The sequence below is a fragment of the Oncorhynchus keta genome, chromosome 31 (assembly GCF_023373465.1).
Source record: "Oncorhynchus keta strain PuntledgeMale-10-30-2019 chromosome 31, Oket_V2, whole genome shotgun sequence".
NCBI lineage: Eukaryota > Metazoa > Chordata > Actinopteri > Salmoniformes > Salmonidae > Oncorhynchus > Oncorhynchus keta.
Window position 1 is genome coordinate 2215076 of NC_068451.1, and position 24765 is coordinate 2239840.

At 44.9% G+C, this 24765-nt stretch overlaps 1 protein-coding gene across 1 annotated transcript in view; it reads right to left on the reverse strand.

The window, feature by feature from the left end:
- Positions 1 to 24765, reverse strand: part of LOC118364198 (NADP-dependent malic enzyme-like) — a 135157-nt gene that overhangs the window by 46561 nt on the left and 63831 nt on the right. The window lies entirely within an intron of this gene.

Genomic DNA, 24765 nt, shown 5'->3' on the forward strand with positions numbered 1-24765 from the left:
ATGTGCCAGCAACAACAAAAAATATCTATATAGTAAAATCTGCTCATAAACTAAAAACACAGGTCGAAGCTGGAAAGCGAGAAGGAAAATGTGAAGCAGCAATCAAGCCCAAAGCCTGTTAAAAAATAACCAGAACACAAAAAGGGTTGGAAAGAAGAAGAGACATAAACGTGTCACATAAAAAAATACCCTGATAACTTTAAAGTTTCAGCTGAGGTTGACCCCAATGTCATGGCTGGGTATTAACTTTCCTGCCAGACTTCGGCAACAACAGTACAAGGACAGTACAACAAGTCTATTAATGACAAACCTATCACACCCGGTAATGTTTCACCTGTCTTTGTGCTCGTCTCCAACCCCCTCCAGGTGTCGCCCATCTTCCCCATTATACCCCGTGTATTTACACCTGTGTTCTCTGTTTGTCCGTTTGGTTTCGTGATTACCTACCAGTGTTTGTTCCCCTGCTCCTGTCTCTTCTTGCTCCTGTTTTCTAGTCCTTCCCGGTTTTGACCGTTCTGCCTGCCCTGACCCTGAGCCTGCCTGCCGTTCTATACCTTGCCCCACCTCACTGGATTATTGACCCCTGCCTGCCCTGACCCTGAGACTGCCTGCCGTTCTGGACCCTTTGCACCCTCACTGGATTATTGACCCCTGCCTGCCCTGACCCTGAGACTGCCTACCGTTCTGGACCCTTTGCACCCTCACTGGATTATTGACCCCTGCCTGCCCTGACCCTGAGACTGCCTACCGTTCTGGACCCTTTGCACCCTCACTGGATTATTGACCCCTGCCTGCCCTGACCCTGAGACTGCCTACCGTTCTGGACCCTTTGCACCCTCTCTGGATTATTGACCCCTGCCTGCCCTGACCCTGAGACTGCCTACCGTTCTGGACCCTTTGCACCCTCTCTGGATTATTGACCCCTGCCTGCCCTGACCCTGAGACTGCCTACCGTTCTGGACCCTTTGCACCCTCACTGGATTATTGACCCCTGCCTGACCTGAGACTGCCTACCGTTCTGGACCCTTTGCACCCTCTCTGGATTATTGATCCCTGCCTGCCCTGACCCTGAGACTGCCTGCCGTTCTGGACCCTTTGCACCCTCACTGGATTATTGACCCCTGCCTGCCCTGACCCTGAGACTGCCTACCGTTCTGGACCCTTTGCACCCTCACTGGATTATTGACCCCTGCCTGCCCTGACCCTGAGACTGGATACCGTTCTGGACCCTTTGCACCCTCTCTGGATTATTGACCCCTGCCTGCCCTGAGACTGCCTACCGTTCTGGACCCTTTGCACCCTCACTGGATTATTGACCCCTGCCTGCCCTGACCCTGAGACTGCCTGCCGTTCTGGACCCTTTGCACCCTCACTGGATTATTGACCCCTGCCTGCCCTGAATGGAGACTGCCTACCGTTCTGGACCCTTTGCACCCTCTCTGGATTATTGACCCCTGCCTGCCCTGAGACTGCCTTTTTCTGGACCCTTTGCACCCTCACTGGATTATTGACCCCTGCCTGCCCTGACCCTGAGACTGCCTGCCGTTCTGGACCCTTTGCACCCTCACTGGATTATTGACCCCTGCCTGCCCTGACCCGGAGACTGCCTACCGTTCTGGACCCTTTGCACCCTCTCTGGATTATTGACCCCTGCCTGCCCTGATCCTGAGACTGCCTACCGTTCTGGACCCTTTGCACCCTCACTGGATTATTGACCCCTGCCTGCCCTGACCCTGAGACTGCCTGCCGTTCTGGACCCTTTGCACCCTCTCTGGATTATTGACCCCTGCCTGCCCTGAGACTGCCTACCGTTCTGGACCCTTTGCACCCTCTCTGGATTATTGACCCCTGCCTGCCCTGACCCTGAGACTGCCTACCGTTCTGGACCCTTTGCACCCTCTCTGGATTATTGACCCCTGCCTGCCCTGAGACTGCCTACCGTTCTGGACCCTTTGCACCCTCTCTGGATTATCGACCCCTGCCTGCCCTGACCCTGAGACTGCCTACCGTTCTGGATCCTTTGCACCCTCTCTGGATTATTGACCCCTTCCTGCCCTGAGACTGCCTACCGTTCTGGACCCTTTGCACCCTCACTGGATTATTGACCCCTGCCTGCCCTGAGACTGCCTGCCGTTCTGGACCCTTTGCACCCTCACTGGATTATTGACCCCTGCCTGCCCTGAGACTGCCTGCCGTTCTGGACCCTTTGCACCCTCTCTGGATTATTGACCCCTGCCTGCCCTGACCCTGAGACTGCCTGCCGTTCTGGACCCTTTGCACCCTCACTGGATTATTGGCCCCTGCCTGCCCTGACCCTGAGACTGCCTACCGTTCTGGACCCTTTGCACCCTCTCTGGATTATTGACCCCTGCCTGCCCTGAGACTGCCTACCGTTCTGGACCCTTTGCACCCTCTCTGGATTATTGACCCCTGCCTGCCCTGAGACTGCCTACCGTTCTGGACCCTTTGCACCCTCACTGGATTATTGACCCCTGCCTGCCCTGACCCTGAGACTGCCTGCCGTTCTGGACCCTTTGCACCCTCTCTGGATTATTGACCCCTGCCTGCCCTGACCCTGAGACTGCCTACCGTTCTGGACCCTTTGCACCCTCTCTGGATTATTGACCCCTGCCTGACCTGAGACTGCCTACCGTTCTGGACCCTTTGCACCCTCTCTGGATTATTGACCCCTGCCTGCCCTGAGACTGCCTACCGTTCTGGACCCTTTGCACCCTCTCTGGATTATTGACCCCTGCCTGCCCTGACCCTGAGACTGCCTGCCGTTCTGGACCCTTTGCACCCTCACTGGATTATTGACCCCTGCCTGCCCTGAGACTGCCTACCGTTCTGGACCCTTTGCACCCTCACTGGATTATTGACCCCTGCCTGCCCTGAGACTGCCTACCGTTCTGGACCCTTTGCACCCTCTCTGGATTATTGACCCCTGCCTGCCCTGACCCTGAGACTGCCTACCGGTCTGGATCCTTTGCACCCTCTCTGGATTATTGACCCCTTCCTGCCCTGAGACTGCCTACCGTTCTGGACCCTTTGCACCCTCACTGGATTATTGACCCCTGCCTGCCCTGAGACTGCCTGCCGTTCTGGACCCTTTGCACCCTCACTGGATTATTGACCCCTGCCTGCCCTGAGACTGCCTGCCGTTCTGGACCCTTTGCACCCTCTCTGGATTATTGACCCCTGCCTGCCCTGACCCTGAGACTGCCTACCGTTATGGACCCTTTGCACCCTCACTGGATTATTGGCCCCTGCCTGACCTGACCCTGAGACTGCCTGCCGTTCTGGACCCTTTGCACCCTCTCTGGATTATTGACCCCTGCCTGCCCTGAGACTGCCTACCGTTCTGGACCCTTTGCACCCTCTCTGGATTATTGACCCCTGCCTGCCCTGAGACTGCCTACCGTTCTGGACCCTTTGCACCCTCACTGGATTATTGACCCCTGCCTGCCCTGAGACTGCCTACCGTTCTGGACCCTTTGCACCCTCTCTGGATTATTGACCCCTGCCTGCCCTGAGACTGCCTACCGTTCTGGACCCTTTGCACCCTCTCTGGATTATTGACCCCTGCCTGCCCTGAGACTGCCTACCGTTCTGGACCCTTTGCACCCTCACTGGATTATTGACCCCTGCCTGCCCTGACCCTGAGACTGCCTGCCGTTCTGGACCCTTTGCACCCTCTCTGGATTATTGACCCCTGCCTGCCCTGACCCTGAAACTGCCTACCGTTATGGACCCTTTGCACCCTCTCTGGATTATTGACCCCTGCCTGCCCTGACCCTGAGACTGCCTGCCGTTCTGGACCCTTTGCACCCTCACTGGATTATTGACCCCTGCCTGCCCTGACCCTGAGACTGCCTACCGTTCTGGACCCTTTGCACCCTATCTGGATTATTGACCCCTGCCTGCCCTGACCCTGAGACTGCCTGCCGTTCTGGACCCTTTGCACCCTCTCTGGATTATTGACCCCTGCCTGCCCTGACCCTGAGACTGCCTGCCGTTCTGGACCCTTTGCACCCTCTCTGGATTATTGACCCCTGCCTGCCCTGACCCTGAGACTGCCTACCGTTCTGGACCCTTTGCACCCTCTCTGGATTATTGACCCCTGCCTGCCCTGACCCTGAGACTGCCTACCGTTCTGGACCCTTTGCACCCTCTCTGGATTATTGACCCCTGCCTGCCCTGACCCTGAGACTGCCTACCGTTCTGGACCTTTTACATCCTCTGGATTACTCTGCCTGCCTTTGACCTGTTGTTTGCCTGCCCCTGTACTAGAAATACATGTTTGTTTCTTTGACACTGTCTGCAGCTGGGTCATACCCGAAACCTGATAAAACCTCATGACACAAGCCTTGTATGAAGGCCCACTAGATTTCTATTTTTTATTTCACCTTTATTTAACCAGGTAGGCTAGTTGAGAACAAGTTCTCATTTACAACTGCGACCTGGCCAAGATAAAGCATAGCAGTGTGAAAAGACAACAACAGAGTTACACATAGAGTAAACAATTAACAAGTCAATAACACAGTAGAAAAAAAGGGGAAAAAAAGAGTCTATACACATTGTGTGCAAAAGGCATGAGGAGGTAGGCAAATAATTACAATTTTGCAGATTAACACTGGGTGATAAATGATCAGATGGTCATGTGCAGGTAGAGATACTGGTGTGCAAAAGAGCAGAAAAGTAAATAAATATAAACAATATGGGGATGAGGTAGGTAAATTGGGTGGGCTATTTACCGATGGACTATGTACAGCTGCAGCGATCAGTTAGCTGTGTCAGATAGCAGATGTTTAAAGTTGGTGAGGGAGATAAGTCTCCAACTTCAGCGATTTTGGCAATTCGTTCCAGTCACAGGCAGCAGAGAACTGGAAGGAAAGGCGGCCAAATGAAGTGTTGGCTTTAGGGATGATCAGTGAGATACACCTGCTGGAGCACGTGCTACGGGTGGGTGTTGCCATCTTGACCAGTGAACTGAGATAAGGCGGAGCTTTAAAGGTAGAGAGAGAGCCTCTCACACATGGTGACCCACGTCACTCACCGTGGGGCTCTACATATTTGGCCTCCATAGGTAAACACTGTGTCCTCCTGCCACATTTCTGATGAATTTGAGTCGACATTTCCAAAATAAGAAAAGAAAGAATGAAACACACAATGAGGAAATGAAGAGCAGGAAGTAAGAGATGGACATTTGATTTTACAGCAAAAGAAAAAGATTGAAAGGATGAGAGACGAGAGATGGAGAGAGAGACCGTGAGGGCGAGAAAGAATGAGAGGGAGAGAGGGTTTGGAAGGAAAACCTTGAGTTGAGACCTGTTAGGGAGGTCAAAGAGGGGACCAAAACAAGAGCAAATGGGACATAAAATCAAAAACATCCACGGTCAGTCACACTCTTTAAAATGTTTAAACTGGACCAGAAATTGCTGCCAGAGGTCACGCATGTAACGAGAAAGCTAACGATCAGTAACAACTCACAACTCATATGTGTTTGACCCTCAGTGATCAAACACATGCACACAAACACACTCACATCCTGTTTGACACGCTTCATTGTTGGAACATTTGATTAGTCTGTCTGTGTGGCATTTAAACAGCTGTGAAGAGCTGGATTTGCTTGCAGTGTGTGTGTGCAGTGTTTGTGTGTGTGTGTGTGTGTGTGTGTGTGTGTGAGCAGCGTGTGTGTGTAACCTGTGAGAGTTGCGTGTGTGAGAAGCCTGTGAGAGCACTGGGTCAGTGGAGTGTGTGAGGCCTGCTGGGTTTGTTTGCATGCAGCGACCGTGGGGCAGAGAGCTGAGCTGCTGCCAATTCCAGAGCTAAGAGACCCAGGTCAGGGAGAGGAGCATGTTGATGGTGGTGGTAGGGGGATGGTCCTCATTGGCTGGACTGACCCCATTTACTGGTGTTGGTCAAAATGACTCGTCTGATATGTGATAGACATGGACATGGTTCTTTACACATTATGACTATAGATGTTCCTTATTACAGCATAACAGCTCTATTATTTGTTCAAATATCTCACTTGAATTTTCCCAATCTGTCTCCAGTTTCTTCTATCATTCTTTCTCTCTCCCCTTCTCTTCTGTTCCCCGTCTCTCTCTCTTTCCCTCTCGCTGTCTGTCCATCTCAACTCTCTTCAGTGCTGTCGGGGGGAGACGTTGACCCCATGATCCTGAGATGAGGGAGGAGAGGTGTCCTCAGTGCCTCTGACGCCTTTCCCCCGATCCCCTCTCAACATCTGTACAGGGCCTCCAGCTCCTTCTCCCATCCCTTAGGAACAGTACTGGTGTTATAATAGGACAGGGAGTGGGAATTTCTTCTGAGAAGCTGCTCGAACAATCTTCAGTCACATCTCCTAGGCTGAGGAGAAAGGGGAAAGGGGTGAAATATTTCGTGAGAAGGGGGCGAGAGCTGAGCTTTCTCACCGAGAGTCTAATGGCCCCATACTCAGAATCATAGTACCTCTCAGAATCACCTCATCTGGATCTAGGTGTAAAAAGGTAATCTTGAGTGGAAGGAGACAATACTGTTTAACAATGTATATGAGAGATCAAATGTGTTAAGAATGCACACCTTGAGATTGATACAGAATGAGGTTGGTGAGGAGTGTTTGTGGAGTGTGTAACTGTCTATAAGAACTTGAGCACTGATAGGTGGATGGTGTCCCAACTGTCCTGTGAGGATCCAAATAGGTCAGCCCAGCTTTGCAATAAATAACTTCAACCAGACCACCTCTCACCAGCAGAGGGGGGGGGGAGAAGGGAACTGGTGGGGTTTGACAGCTCACACCCCGTTGTAAATCAAGGACAGAACACTCAGCATCTCTCTCTAAATTCACCCAAGGAATGTGCCTTTGTCTTAAGAATTTTTTTTTCCACCAAAACTAACACGTTCAAAAGCAAATATTGGAACAATATTTCTAACATAGAAAGTGGGGAATGGGCTTTGTGTTTTCTTGATTTGCTTACCTATTTAAGCTTGTGAAGCCCGCCCTTGTTTGTGCGGGATAATATTTTGTTCACGTCTTGTATCGGAGGTGTTGTTGTGCTCCGGACCGTTTGGGTTTGGGTTGGTCAGTGTTTTCGCCCTGTGTTTTGGGTTGGTCAGTGTTTTCGCCCTGTGTTTTGGGTTGGTCAGTGTTTTCGCCCTGTGGTTTGGGTTGGTCAGTGTTTTCGCCCTGTGTTTTGGGCTGGTCAGTGTTTTGGCCTGTGTTTTGGGCATGACCATTTTGCTCTATGCGCCTGATTCTTACCTTCCACCCCTAGTCATCCGTGACATGACCCGAAAAGAACACTAATGTCATAGGTCATTAAAAATGTCACTAAGGAAATACTGTACCTTGAAAAGTATACCCACAATATGTGTGAGGTGTCCATCAAATCTGTTGTGCATGAAATATGAAAAATGCGTGAGTGTTTTTGTTATGAGAGGGACATGATTTTAGGAGCCATAAGGGATAATTGTTTTACTAAACTTTGTACAAGTGACAAGTCACGCCCCCGAGTGAGGTCAGAGAGCGTGCCAACCTGACGGAACCGTTTTGAACACACTGTATAAAATAATGGGTTAAGAATGAACATATCAGACCAGAGAGATGTTGAGATGCAGCTCACGTTTAAAGTGGTTTAAACTTTGAATCTCAACACGGCGGTAGAGACGATAGTCACCTGCCGGACAATCACTGGTACGGCTGATTAACGGTCCTAAGTATCTAGGAAAGCACATTTAAGTGGGACCATTCCATTACTCTGTTCAAATCATCATATTACGCGACTCTCATCACCCCACTGGGAACCATCGACACGGCTGGCTGGCCTATCTTCAACGAAGCATCTTCCAGAGCGAATGGAAGGAGAATAAACTCTGTGGTTCTGTTCAGGACTTACACGTCAAGTCACCGGATACCGGGCGACTGCAGAGGAGAACAACAGTAGAAGGCAGGTGGGGACCTCTTTGGACAATCAGAGCCTTACAAGCGTGCCGCGAAAAAGGCACAGTCATCAGATTAATGAAAGTAAAGTCACAACAACGGCATAGTCTTCAATAATAGAAAGGTACAAATTTTAAGCTAGCCTGTGTAGAACTTTCTTGGAGTAGTGAGTGAGTGAGTGAGTGAGTGAGTGAGTGAGTGAGTGAGTGAACAAGAGACCAGCGGAAAGAAGGAAGAGAGAGAGGAAAGAAAACAGCACTGGGCTGAAATCGGCAAAACCGCTGACCCACAACCCAGCAGAAAACACAACCCAGCAGAAAACACAACCCAGGGGAGTGTGTGCCAAGAGTGGGACTGCAGCAACAATATGGCCCCAGCAGGAGCTGCTCTCTACACTTGACCCACAACATGGCCAGAGCCCCAGAGAGACACCAACTCCTGACAGACTACCGACCCGTGTCCTCAACAAACACAGAGCGCCAGCCAGAATATATCAACCCCCTTAGCATCACCGCTCACCCCATTCAAGACTCTCTCTGCTGCTCGTTAGCCATAACCTCTGAACGGCTAAACTGTCACTAAGCAGTGTGAGCTGTATGTGTGCGTGTGAGCACAGTGAGAATGCAATGGGAGGAGAAACAATTTTTTTTGTCAAAGTCTAATAAGTCAATCTTAATAGGATATTGAATGCATTCTAAAATGTCACTCAGAGAGACTTCTGAAGTGCTTTTACCAGCCAAAAGGCCAAGGCCCAAACAGTGGATTACATAAAACATCTTGGACAGTTTCCCTACCTACAGTACCATTAATACTAGCCTTCCTTTAATGTGCATCTGTGATTGGAGTGGACAGAGAGTGGAAAGATATAGGCCTGAAACATGAAGTCACAAATAACAAAATATCAAAACTCTCAGATGTTCATTAGTAATGGTCTAATTCACCACATCGCTATGAGACAATGGTGTAGAATAGTAATGAGGACAATGCAGTGAAGGCAATAACTTTACTCCGCAAAGAAATTAACTGTTTGGACTGGAGATATTTTTCATTTGGGAGAGAGAGGGGGAGGAGGGAGTTTGTGACACAGCAAATATCTCTGGTCTTGACTCTTTCCAAACCCAACAGAGAACACTGTGGAATACCCTTGTGTCACCTTTGGGGGTCATTAGAGAAATCAAGTATTTTGTCTCCTACCAAAACATATCAATCGCGCATTTGCTTCTGTCAATAGACTGAAAAGACAGGAGTGTGGGGTCGAGCACATGCTGACCATCCAGCTTCTCTGTCATCCCTCTTAAGAATAATGTGTTGGGCAGCTCTAAAGACCACTATATAAATATGAGAGAGAGAGAGAGAGAATATCTTTGACTGGATGTGGTAAGTGACCGCAAGCTGAAGAATAGGACTGACGGTACAATATTTAAGCCATGAGGTCGCTGGTTTCAGCTTTCTGCTTCTTTCTTCTCCTAGTGGTATTTAAATATATGTCCCAGAACTTTTTGTGACTACTAAGTATTGTTTATACCTCCATCTTTGAGCTGGATGTGACAATGTGTAGTTCATACATGCAGAATTACTGTCTTACCTCAATTAGCCACAAAATCCCTAGTTTGAAAGTGACTGTATTTCTGGAAGCTGTGCAGCGCCATTTGTCCTACATGTTCCCCCACCTGGCCCAGCCCCCTAGCAATTTGAGTTCAACCAATGAACTTCAGCCCCTTGACATTTGAGTGACAGATGAGGCACATCATGCACACACAGCAGAGAGAGAGAGAAAGAGATAAAATGACACTAGATGGCTTAATGAGCTGGAGATTGAGGCAAGGGTCAAAGGGCTCACTCACAGCAGCAGATGCAACATACTCAATATCAATAAAAATTGCTTTTTTCATTAATTGTGTTTGTTTATCTTGAACCTAAAGTTAAAACTAACTCAAAGAAGGTTTCACATGACATGCAAAAGAATGGCATTGCACTAAGGAAGCCGTGATAGCCTATACGGACACACCTGATGCCCAAATTGATGACTTATGTCACACGAGAGTCGAGTGGAGAAGAATGCATTCGGTTCAGTCAGTTGTCCTGGTGAGCCCTTCCCAGCAAGCTAGTTTATGCTTGTGGCTAAAAACTTCATCAAGAATTTGAAACTTGTCTGCTGAAGTTGGGACCTGGGAGAGTGTTCAGAATCATTCAGTTTTTAATCGGAGTAATTGTTATGTATATTAACAAAAATAATGTAGCCATTAACCGTAACCCTGGTCTCATATTGCATATTGGTAATGGCTACACTATCTAGCTACATCCCTCTCCTTACTGCCAGTATGGAGAGGGAATTACTGAGGATCAACTGTACTATTTGTACAGGCTTTGATCTTGTCCCATCTTGATTACTGTCTGGTAAAATGGTCAGGTGCAGCAAAGACAGACCTAGCAAAGTTGCAGCTGTGTTTAAACAAAGCAGCACGCCTTGCCCTTAACTGCACACACAGAACTAATATCAAAAACATGCATGATAGTCTTTCATGGTTGAGGGTTCAGGTGAAATTGACTACTTATCTTCTAGTCTTTTTGAGAAACATTTTTGTGTTGAAAATGCCTAACCACTTGTATAATCTACAGTGGGTTGTCTTTTAAAAGTTGCAGCATACTGCAGCACAGCCATGCGTGGTGCCACAGAATTCTATGGCATGTTATTTAAGTGCCCACCACTGATACCATTAATGCTAGTTAGTGATAGTTTGACCACCAGATGACATCTTTGAGAAGCATTTGATAGCCTTCAATAGTGGCTGTACTAGAGAATTTAAAACCTTTTTTGTAAGAACATAGTATATGGGACTGATTTTAAGAAATGTTGCTTAATTACTTTGCTTAATATTATGTTGTTTCTATTCCAATATAAACTAAAAACCCTCTGGGTTTCCGTTAGAATGGAACGGAAAATACGGCGCTGTACAAAGTGATGGTCGGGAGTAGGCCACAGTACTGGGCTATTTAGCTAAACAATTCCTGTGTCGTGCGAGCATGTGGGAGACTGGGGATCAATGCCCCGACGGGGAGGAAGGAGTAGGCTGTCTTTGTAAATAAGAATTTGTTCCTTAACTGACTTGCCTAGTTAAATAAAAGGTTACACTAAGAGCATAACATTTCTACACCATAATTGTAGTCTAACCAATACTCAAACAGAGATTGTCAAAATAAAAATGTAATTGATTTATCAAGACCAGTCCCTATACATATCTCAGAGCAGCGGGAAATGCCAATAATTACATATAGAAGATTGGAGGATTCTAAATTTAAACCAGAAGCCACCTCATGAGTCTCTCGGGGGCAGCCGGCACGGGTATCTGTAGCAACTAATTTTGCATTGCGGTGACTTAGACAGCTGTGCCACTGGGGAGGCCCATTCCACAAAGTATCAAAATACAGAGAGGTCTTGGTAAAGGTATATTGTCCTGCTAATAGCCCATAATGGGCTATTATAAAACTGTACATGGTGTCCAGGTCAGGATAACCAAAAAAAGTAGTTATTAAAGACTATCAGAAAGAATGTTTGTACTTATTTATTTTGATCCAAAGCCATGAATGAGTGAGTCACTCAGCTTTATGTAGGTGCCGCTATATGACTGTGCCATCAACTTGATAATATAGAACAAGGTTATTTTGTTTGTTTTTTAAACGAAGGTGAGCGATTGTAATCTTAATAAAGGCCTAAATAATATTTGTAAAGGCCAAAACATTTATTTCTGTTTTTAGAGGGAGAGAAACGCTGGGCCAATTGTGCGCTGCCCTATGGGACTCCCAATCACGGTCGGATGTGATACAGAATAGTGGATACAGCTAGAGAACTGCAAGGTAATCCCATTGTGCACCACTCGGGAGCCATGACCAATATATATTGTCCTGCTAATAACAGGTTTAATAATATATCTGTGAGAATATCAAAGGGTATTTTATATAATTCTAAATTAATAATCATTTTAAAAATCGCTTTGTTTAAAGAAATAGCAGTATTCTGGAGATTATTTTGTTTTCAAATAATGTAAAATGAGCCTAGAAAAAGGCCATTCTTGAACATGAGGTGAGACATTGAAACTAATTTGTAAATAAAGCCAGTTTGTAATTTAGAATGATGTATTTCTGTTTTTAGAGGGAGAGAAACCAAAAACCTACAGTCATCTCATGGGTCTCCCAGTCGAACCAGCATCTGTAACAACACAGCTTGCACTGCTAAGGGGTGTCTTAGACCGTTGCACCACTCAGGCGCTTTACAAAGTGATCGGTCGGGAGTGGGCTACTCTACTACAGTAAGAGCAAAATAATCCTAACAAAATAAAATAAAAATCTTTGTGTAACAACAGTTTTAGTAAGTAATACTGAAGTCGTGTACAATTATCAGTTTCTATTTAGGTTTATGTCACCCATTCATTATCAGTTAGAGACACAGTAGGACTCAGAAACATAATCAGTGCTCTAACTCCCCCCTTGTGCTGGTCTGAAGCAACGAAGTGGTGACGCAGGGTACTGTACTGAACCACAAACTACCTCTAAGTACCACAGCATAATCACTAAACTTTTGGTGGAGCAACCACTGTATGTACATAACCCACCAAACATGCCGCCACTATGGATTTCTTCACGGTACCCAAACCAAAAACAGATTTAATGCATCCCTCAGTTACTGCATGTATAAAAAGCTGTCATCATGGAATGCTCTGCCACCAAAGGTCACTCACTGTACACAGGCAAAAAGCAAGTAGAGCTTAACAAATATTCTATCAGTGTATCAAGAATGTAACTGAACTGTATATAACAATAGGAATATATGAATACTGTGTAAATATTATATATATTGTTTGTCTCTTGGTGTCTTTACTATACAAAGTACAACTCTTGTTTTATTTGGAATTGAACGTAATATATTATGTTGTTCTTGTCTATTAGTGTTCTGTACTTTGTTATGTATTTGTATATTTTATGCAGACCCCAGGAAGAGTAGCTGCTGCGTGTCCAGTAGCTAATGGGGATCCTAATAAACTAAACTGCCGGACAGTAGTGCTCCCCGAGCGAGAGCGAAGGACACTGTACCCCGTGGTTTTGTGTTACCCGCTTGCAGCGCAAACTCTTCTCATTGAGCAGCAACGTTAGACTGTTTTACAGTGACATCCAGATGGATACTCCCAAATGATTTAATGTGTAGGCCGCTATCCTACTCTAAATAAAATACAGTGGGACAGAACACATTGGCCACGTTAACTACCACCAGCGACATGTGATACAGCTGCCTAGCCTGCCTGATCGGCACCAACTACATAGCGCCTCGATACAACATCGTTGCAATGGGAATTTGCACCGGCTTGTCGTTACGTTAACTAATTGCATGTCACGGTGACATCCAGAAGGTGACCAATACTACAAGTTATTTCTTCCTTTCACATCAAGATAAACATCACATTCTTTAACAAGTTTTAAATAGTGTCATGCTGCGGTGGGTGCTAGCGAGACAGAATAAACTAGCTATCTGGGAAGGGCTCATCCGGACAAATTACTGCTGCTACGTTTGACCCCCACAGCGAGCTCATTGCGTTGCACGTATCAAGTAAAGGGACTTTTAGTGGCCAGTTATCAGAGTGAGTTATGGTGAAGGCCAAAGAGTGAAGAGGAGTCATGTGTAGAGTAGAGGTCAGGTAACAACATTAGGTAGACAGGAAGTTTTAGAGAACTCTTAAGGTAGAAATTCCCCCTAAGATGTTTTGTGCAACTGTCTAAAAAGTTAAGGGACCTACTGGGGAAAAGGGGTAAATTAACTGTTTTGTGCAACTATTGTCTGTAGGGCTCTGGAATAATACACCCCTGTTTCAGTGTGTGAACCAGTGCCAACCAGCATCTGGAGGAGGAAAAAGAGCCAATAGTAGGCAGGCCGCTGGCACTGCCCATCAATAACCCAACCAATGCCAGTGCCTGTGCTGACGGTCGCTCTGTTTGCCCAGTTTTATAAATAACGAATTAAAACAGAACGGAGCAGCATCAAAGAGACTAAATACTGTATGCAGCAGAGCTCTGGGAGAAAATAGCTCAGTTAAAACTCGAGACGGCCGGGGGAATTTGGAACGGTGACAGAAGAATAAAGCATCAGCTGGACAAACAGTCCCTTTGCCTCCCTCCCCGATCTCCCCCTTTCTCCCTCTCCTGTATGCAGACATGAGAAGCATTCCCGCTGCCTGAACAGCCAGCGACATAGGAAAATTATAACCCATTACCCTTCCTCCCTCCCTCCCTCCTGACTCACTTGTCTTTCTACTGCAGCCCGTTGAATATAGGCAAGGCCTCCACCAGCCAGAGCATCTTCCCATATGGCGCCATCCAGGTCTGCAGCCATTGACGCTGTGGTGGATGTCATTGCCAAACACATTGCATGACAATAGCAAACAGGATTTTATGCCGCCAAGCAGACATACAGCCAACCTGAATGTGAGATAAATAACACACACACACACACACAGAGACTGGTATCCATTCCAGAATGCTCATTGTAAGACTGCATTTCTCTCAGGCCTTACCTACATTTACAACCGGAGGAAAAGTCTCTCTTCCCAAAGAAAGACATCCTGCTAAATGAATCAGAGCCACAGACCTGCAGAAACTGACAAGCCCTCCGATATCGTTCAGCCATATGCCTCTACACTTTCCATTAATTAGCCCCTTCTGCAGAGATCATTACTTTTCTGGCGCGCAAATAATGGTTTGTGTGGGTTGAAATGTGCCTCCTATTTGTGCCGAAATGTATCAGACGTGATATTTGACTCTGCTAACTGTGCGCAATGATCAATTACAATGTGTTTCTGCAAAAGGCTGCTTTCTGTTAGCAACAGAGGTCAAGATTGGATCATACCACCCACCACATGAGAAAAATGCATGAGTCTTTCCACTAAGTTCAGATGCGATCAGATTGTTTTTTTCTGGGAAAATAACCTAAAAGTGGCATGGTGGAGATGGGAGACAGGTTAAAACAAATTGTATAGCACCAGTAAATACTGTATGTGAGACTATGATTTATGGAGTATTATATACTTACATTTACAGACATATGGATGGAATTTTAGTAGATGTATGGGGGCAACACTGGGCAGGCTGCTACAACGATGTCCACCGTGAACCACTTGTATCCCATTCTGATTCCTCATACATTACAGATGAGGACATCATGTAGAACATTTATATGACACATACAGGCCTGGACTGGGACAAACATATTTTATGACAAACAACCAGACATTTCACGCACAATCCAGATTTTAGCAATAGTATTTTATTCAGATCCCCCATTTTCTTCCCCCAGAAGAAGAACAACGCTGTAGGCCAAGACTTTGTCTGGCTCTTGGAGATCACGATGACTGTTGGAATCCTGAGGCGACTATGTGAAAGATCTGTCGATGTGCCCTTGAGCAAGGTAATTAAACTCTAATTGCTCCTGTAAGTCACTCAGGAGAAGAGTGTCTGCTAAATGCTTAATAAAATGTCAAATGCAAATGTTTTTTTGCCAGCATAAGACATGCACACTCTTGTTTTTTTTAATGACAATATTTGTATTGGCATTGTCCTTTTCAGCGTTGCTAGTTTTGACCTTTTAAATTGTCTTTCGTGTGTAGCAATAGGGTGGGTAATAGGATGGCACGCCTTGGAACCCATCTTCAAGAGTTACTTTACTATAGCAGACCTAGAAGGTGATGAATGTGTGCGATTAGTGAACCCAACCCCACTCTAACACACATGTGGTCTTCTGTGGATTACATTGCAGGAGTATCTCCTAAATGCTGAGATGCTGAGACATAAATCAAAAGGGATTGTTGAAAGACCAAGTCATGGGTCAGGTCAATTACAGTAGATCAAAGGAGTTTAGAAACTAAGGTTGGTCCATGGTCAGTGTATGGTCAAAGTTACGTTAACAATGTGTGGCGTCTGTTGACAAAAACACTGTCATATCCAGTAGGCAACCATGGAGTTATCGACGTGACGTCAACAACATAGAAAAATACAGTCCACAAGCAGAGCAAATCTCCCAGGAAATGTGAATTCGCTTAGCAATGAAATGACACACAGGTTTAAAGGACAGGTTTAAAGGACTGGTTTAAAGGACTGGTTTAAAGGACTGGTTTAAAGGACAGGTTTAAAGGACTGGTTTAAAGGACAGGTTTAAAGGACTGGCTTGAGAACCTGCCAACTGGTCATCTAACTTAAATTGCATTTATCATAATGATGTTTACTTCATCTATTGTGCAGTATCACTAGCTCATAGTTAATGTAAGGACAGTTTATGAAGAATGGCCTAAACTGGACTGTTTATACATACTTCAAGTGTCATTATTGTTGCGTAATTAATATTTGTGTGTGTGTGGGCTTGAAGTAGTATACTCGTGGATACCGGAAATCCTTAGGGGTTAGGTTTAGAGTTAGGGTTAGAATTAGGGCCAGGAGTTAATGTTAAGGGTTAAGGTTAGAGGTTATGAAAATAGGATTTTTAAATGGAAATAAATGTTAAGTCCCCACAAAGATAGTAAAACACATACACTACCGGTCAAAAGTTTTAGAACACTTACTCATTCAAGGGCTTTTCTTTATTTTGACTATTTTCTACATTGTAGAATAATAAATAACACATATGGAATCATGGTTGTAAACATATATTTTTTTAAAGCAAATTGAAATATATGTTATATTTGAGATTTTTCAAATAGCCACCCTTTGCCTTGATGACAGCTTTGCACACTCTTGGCATTCTCTCAACCAGCTTCATGAGGTTGTCTCTTGGAATTATTTTCAAATAACAGGCGTGTCTTAAAAGTTAATTTGTGGAATTTCTTTCCTTCTTGATGTGTTTGAGCCAATCAGTTGTGTTGTGACAAGGTATAACGAAGATAGCCCTATTTGGCAAAAGACCAAGCCCATATTCTGGCAAAAACAGCGAAAATAACCAAAGAGAAACGACAGGCCATCATTACTTTAAGCAGGGTTGGGTAGCTTACTTTCTAAATGTAATCCGTTACAAATTACTTCTCCAAAAGTGTAATCAGTAACGTAACTTTGGGATTAGCCAAACTCAGTAACGTACTCTGATTACATTCCGTTACTTTTAAGAGGTATTAGAAGACAAAAAAAGTTTACATAGCTGGCCATGTATGGATGTTATATTTTACTTTATGGGTTGGTTATGTGGGCTTCTTCTAACCCATCGCTCTCTACTAAATATAATAATGCGACAAAATTCTGTCTTTACATTAAAAACCAAAGTCATTCAGAATTCCAGTCATTCCAATAAATGCAATACCCCTTGATTTTCAAGAATAGGACTTGGAAATATGGAAGTATAGATTAGCCTAATTGTTTTACCTGAGCATAGCCCCAACACTAAGGCTGTATTATCCAGCCCTATACTTTTCTTTATGATTTTGTTGTCATGGAGGACTGATTGGGCTCATTGATTCAAGTTAAAAAATAAATGCTGCGCTCATGGAATGGCATGCTTTGCCAAGAGTGTGCAAAGCTGTCATCAAGGCAAAGGGTGGCTATTTGAAGAATCTCAAATATATAAATTATATTTAGATTTGTTAAACACTTTTTTTGCTTACATCACGAGTCCATATGTGTTATTTCATAGTTTTGATGTCTTCAATATTATTCTACAATGTAGTAAATAGTTAAAATGACAAAAAACCCTTGAATGAGTAAGTGTTCTAAAACGTTTGACCGGTAGTGTACTTTGTGTGTGTGTTCGTGTTTGGGAGTTCAAATAAAAAGGGTTGGCAAATAAAAATTAGAGGCACTATAAACCTAACTTCTATTTTAATCACGTTTTCCCACAGCTTAAGAGATGGTGGGAACTGAGATCAAACTGCCCACAAACCAAGTTATTGAAACTGACTTTTGACTAAATAAGAGACACACAGGACACACAGGAATGATTGCTGATGATAGTATAATACCAGCCTAAAATGGCCAAAAAGAACCAATATGAATGGTCAAGTCATCAGGGAGAGTAAAGTCAGATAAATGTGTCCCCTCTTAGAGGTCAATGTAACTGTGACACCATGGGGAGTAGGGTAAAGTAGATATATGGACTGCCGTTGAGAACCAAATTTTAAAACATTTAAGTATGGATTTTACAGGCGGTTAGTGAACTAACTCTGGCATCGTTAATCTATTCCCAAACAAATAAATTGGATTTGAATCAGTGTCCAAACACTGCATGTTCTGATCGCCTATATTGCCAAACAAACATACTGCCAGCTAAATTTGCGGTGGTGGAGAAGTACGGTGGCTAGTGATACAGTAAATGCATGTGATCCCCCACACTTCTCATTATAAAACTGAGACTGGGAATAGAGGAACTGGCAGGGTTTATAACTAAACATATAAAAATACATTTGATGTACAGTAGACTTTTGGTGTGGCTGTGTATGAGCAAGACAATGAGCCTGTGTGTGCATGGGAGCCAAATACTTTGTGACTTATCAGTGTTACTAATGTTTACATCTTATGGTTGATTCCTCCCTTTAAATAGAGCGTGTAATAGAGTATATAAAGTTCAAGGCATATGTCCATAAGTTCACATCAGGGAGTTTCATTTCCAGTCAAGAGGTTTAATTGCAGGGAAAGGAACAGAAATGATTTGCCAATCATTGTGTTCTGAACAGAACCACTAGTTTTCTATTTTTGTTTCCCTGTTCCAACCAGCAAAATAAAGTTCTGAACCAGTTCAACCCCCCCAAAAAGTACACTTTGATTCCTTTCTGTTCCTTTTTTAATCTATGAAATCAACATGGTTTTTGACATTTAGTTCATTGAATTACATCACCAAATCAGTTTTGATAGAGCAGGCAAGCTATTTGTTTACATGCGTGATGGACAGATACGTGTAGTCTATGGCGCAAGATGTGACTGAAATTTGCAGGTGGGGAGAGAGGGTTGAGGAGGAGGCTTGAAGCGTGGGCATCCTATGACATGCATTATCTGAGAGCGTCTGCTAAATGACTTAAATGTAAATGTAAATGTAATTACATCCACAGAATTATACCTATAGGAGGAGCGGCTTCTATGGAGGAACTTTGAATGTCCTTTGAGCTAGCTAGCTAGCTAACAAGCTTGGGTGTGCAGAGCAGCACCAGAATTAAAAACATGTTTTACCCTTTTGTAGTTAATAAATCCAATGTGAAACGTGAGAACTAGACCTATAGTATCCTTGACTAGCACTGAAAAAGTTCATCCATTCTTTTCCAGCAAATTAAAAGTATCCCTCCCTATCTTCTGAATCAAACCTGTAATGTCAGTACAGTAGCCTATGCTTTGGAAGGGGGTGGGGCAAGTAGCCTAAACACAGGCAGACACTGGAATACGTTTCAGTGAGTGAGTGAGTGAGAGTGAGGGCTTTGCATAGGCGCTTTGTTGCGTTGTGGGACTAGAAAAAAATAAAACGTTATTAACCGGTTCTCATGATTTTAAAATAATGGAACAGTATGGATCACTTTCGTTCCAGGTTCCATTGCTGTTCCTTGAAAAAGGAGAACATGGTTTTGGGTTCACACGGTTTTGGATTCTGTTCCCTGAACCGGTTCCAACCACTGGTTTCTACTGTTTATAGGCAAACCATAGGTGTGAGCTGATGGGGTTTGTCATATCAAAACACAAAACAGTCATTTTCTCTCATATCTGTCGACTTGCCTCAACCACATAATGATTGTCATTCATTAGTTGTCCCCCATGATGTTTGTCACATGCGATATCTCAGACAGCACCGGCCCAATTTTGACGAAACTTGGGTGAATGATGCGTCTTGCCATAGAGATCCTCCATTTAAGGTTGGCCAAATGGTGGCGCTATAACAAACAATCAAAAATACTAATTTTGAAAGGTCACGCCCCTCATCCTGTTTGTCAAAGGTCTCTCAAAGCAATACTTTCCAGACCAGTACCTAAAACATGGCCACTATTGACCAATAAACATTCACGTGAGCGTGGTCTAGCACATAAATGCATATATATAGAAATCAGTCAAGAATATTCATATTGTAACATAATTTGGTACACATGTTGCAAACACTCAAGACTCAACATATGCAAGAACATTCATATGCTAAATGACTGCGTAAAATATCGATAACACAATGGTTCTGTAATGGCCACACGTTTAGATCTCTTGATCTGTTTGACCCAGACTGATGAAATTTGGTACACATGCTCAGGGATATGAGTCTAGCTATCTCAGACACCACTGGCCCGATTGACTAAACTTGGGTGAATGATGCGTCTTGCCATAGAGATCCATCATTTACACCAATTGGCCCAAAGGGGGCGCTGCATCATTTGTGTGGGACAACATGTTTACTGTTACCATTAAACCCTTGGACATTAGCTGTATGAGATTATTATTTTGTGTATTGGCCAGAAATGCAACATCAGAAGAGAGAACATAGAATTAGTCTAAGTTGAATACCATATGCCTACTGGACCTACTAAACTCAATTTCTTTGTTTGGGGAAAAAAAGTGTGCATCTTGAGGTGAAGCCTAAAGTGCCACAGCTGGAAAAACAGTGTCTAAAGTTAACCATGGGGGCTGTAGACTACGTGGCCAGACTGCCATGGGGTGTCAGGTTCAGTAAAGCACACAGCCCAAACAACCAATCCCTCAGCATGGATTTTATTAATCATCACGAAATGGATAGTTTGGGAAAGTAACTCAAAAGCGATGTACTGTAGCTAGGGATATCCATACAACACTACAGTTGTATTGAGACTGAAATGCATTGAATCCTGCTACTGTCGCTTGCAGCAGGCTCATTTGGTGTCTCAGCTCTTTATATACAGTAAATTGTGTTGCAAATTACATTTCATGCTCCTGATATATAGATGAATTCCTCAGATTGGCAACATGGGTTTTTAGCCCGGCTCGGAGAGAAAGGAGAAAGAGAGACAGAGACTGCAGATGATGCTGGGCCAATAAGATTGGGAGTTGGAACGCGAGTGGGGCTTTTTGTTTAGGGTTTTTCCATACACCCTGGGGGAAACAAAGCTGGATTCAACAAACCGGGAGTGAACCCTTTCCGTGAAGAGACAAATGCTTTGTGGAAAGATGTTTCTGCTCGCTTGCAGTGGTCCTGAATCCCTGGCCATACGTGTAACATGCGTGTGGTCGTGTGTTTAATCCCCCCCCCACACACACACACACAGCTGGCCTTTAAAAAGCCACAGAAGAACGGTGCCGAACACAGCACTGACTCCCCTCCTTTCTAAACACTCCGCCAACATCTGCTCTGGCATCACTGCAACACACATGCAAACACACACATATGCATGTACGCATGCATGCACACAAGATATATAAACACTATATTTTCTTTAATTCCCAATCTTGCTCTAAATCGTATTTTCTCATGCCCTTCCACAGTCGAAATTATTTGGCCAAAAAATATCATTAAAAACGTACACACAATAAAGTTAGTGGAAGTAGCCGAGACGTGCCAACACAGGGTATTTCATAAAGCACTATTTAACTCTGCAACTTCTCCCTACTCTTTCCCCAAGAAAAGAAGAGGAATTTCTTCATCTCTGCCAGCTCCAGTTAGTATTGTGGAGGGAGGAAGCATCGTCTGGGGTGTTGAACTGATTGTGTTTAGGGACAGGCAGAGTGTGTGGTGTTCAGCTTTGATGAACTGTGAAGGGTTCTCTTGGACATCACATGCCATTTTCCATATATTTTCTCATGTTACAACACACCTGCTACTAATGTGGACTTAAAATAAAAAGAGGTACAGTAAATCTGAATTCCCCCCCCCCCCCAAAAAAAAAAAATACTATTTAGAATTGATATATAGAATGATGACGCTGAACTAACCTGGGAGCTAGTTCAGTAAATCAATGCATTGTTGAAGGTTTGCTAAGCATTGACATGTTTAGACCACATTGAGTGTAGAGTTAAAGTGTGCATGAAAATGTAATTTGATTATTGAATTGACTGTAAACAGTGAAGCAGTCAATCAACAAATCACTTTAGTTCTCCCCTGTAGCCTGTGCGTGCAGCATGCCAGTGACAGACAGACAGACAGACAGACAGACAGACAGACAGACAGACAGACAGACAGACAGACAGACAGACAGACAGACAGACAGACAGACAGACAGACAGACAGACAGACAGACAGACAGACAGACAGACAGACAGACAGACAGACAGACAGACAGACAGACAGACAGACAGACAGACAGACAGACAGACAGACAGACAGACAGACAGACAGACAGACAGACAGACAGACAGACAGACAGACAGACAGACAGACAGACAGACAGACAGACAGACAGACAGACAGACAGACAGACAGACAGACAGACAGACAGACAGACAGACAGACAGACAGACAGACAGACAGACAGACAGACAGACAGACAGACAGACAGACAGACAGACAGACAGACAGACAGACAGACAGACAGACAGACAGACAGACAGACAGACAGACAGACAGACAGACAGACAGACAGACAGACAGACAGACAGACAGACAGACAGACAGACAGACAGACAGACAGACAGACAGACAGACAGACAGACAGACAGACAGACAGACAGACAGACAGACAGACAGACAGACAGACAGACAGACAGACAGACAGACAGACAGACAGACAGACAGACAGACAGACAGACAGACAGACAGACAGACAGACAGACAGACAGACAGACAGACAGACAGACAGACAGACAGACAGACAGACAGACAGACAGACAGACAGACAGACAGACAGACAGACGACAGACAGACAGACAGACAGACAGACAGACAGACGAGACAGACAGACAGACAGACAGACAGACAGACAGACAGACAGACAGACAGACAGACAGACAGACAGACAGACAGACAGACAGACAGACAGACAGACAGACAGACAGACAGACAGACAGACAGACAGACAGACAGACAGACAGACAGACAGACAGACAGACAGACAGAGACAGACAGACAGACAGACAGACAGACAGACAGACAGACAGACAGACAGACAGACAGACAGACAGACAGACAGACAGACAGACAGACAGACAGACAGACAGACAGACAGACAGACAGACAGACAGACAGACAGACAGACAGACAGACAGACAGACAGACAGACAGACAGACAGACAGACAGACAGACAGACAGACAGACAGACAGACAGACAGACAGACAGACAGACAGACAGACAGACAGACAGACAGACAGACAGACAGACAGACAGACAGACGACAGACAGACAGACAGACAGACAGACAGACAGACAGACAGACAGACAGACAGACAGACAGACAGACAGACAGACAGACAGACAGACAGACAGACAGACAGACAGACAGACAGACAGACAGACAGACAGACAGACAGACGACAGACAGACAGACAGACAGACAGACAGACAGACAGACAGACAGACAGACAGACAGACAGACAGACAGACAGACAGACAGACAGACAGACAGACAGACAGACAGACAGACAGACAGACAGACAGACAGACAGACAGACAGACAGACAGACAGACAGACAGACAGACAGACAGACAGACAGACAGACAGACAGACAGACAGACAGACAGACAGACAGACAGACAGACAGACAGACAGACAGACAGACAGACAGACAGACAGACAGACAGACAGACAGACAGACAGACAGACAGACAGACAGACAGACAGACAGACAGACAGACAGACAGACAGACAGACAGACAGACAGACAGACAGACAGACAGACAGACAGACAGACAGACAGACAGACAGAGACAGACAGACAGACAGACAGACAGACAGACAGACAGACAGACAGACAGACAGACAGACAGACAGACAGACAGACAGACAGACAGACAGACAGACAGACAGACAGACAGACAGACAGACAGACAGACAGACAGACAGACAGACAGACAGACAGACAGACAGACCCTAACTTATCCTCCCCCCGAGGAGAGAGAAATGGGGAGGGGGTTGGAGATGGCTGGAGCAGAGCGGAGGTGATTGTTCAGCATAGCTCCGTTCCAGGACTGTTAGATAAAGCTTGGCCAGAGGAGGTGAGAGGGGAGTTTCAGTCTGATGACCTGACGCTGTGTGTGAGCACACTGACCCTAATAGAATCCAGAACGCTGGATAGGCGAGTCCTGCTTATCCAAACATCTACAAGGTGTCTTCTATTAGGCCAAGTAGCATGGCTAAACCCACAAGGTCCTATAGTGACGAGGAGTTCTCACATACAATACTGTAAGAGTTCATCCTCCCTTAGCACCAAATCCTGTCCTAAGTACTCCAATACACATACAGCGAGAGAGATGCAGTTTTCAAATTGAAAACCTGTAATGAAATAGGAAAGGATATTCCAGTTGACCACAGTGCATGTCTCCTGAATAAACTGAGAGGGACTATGGTTTCAAGTCAGGTAATACCTGCAGCGGGAATTCATTTATGATCACAAAGGTTAGTGTAGAGAAAAAGGAGAGGTAATATTCAAGGTTTTTTTTGCTTATTTTGGCTCCAAACATTTTACCAAGCAGACCCAAAGACATAAACTCTAAATTGTTTTACAAGGTCCTCAAAGCCTGAGGTAATTCATCCCAAATGTTTTGCCACGTTCCCCGTGAGGTTAGTGCAATTCCAAACCTATCCTCTCTAATTTCACCCCCCCCAATTCCCTCTCTCTTTCTATATAATGTCTGATTGTATAATTTACAATGCAACAATTCTGTTTCCTTCATGTGTGATGGAACAAAGTTATGGCATGGTCATAAAATAGGTCACA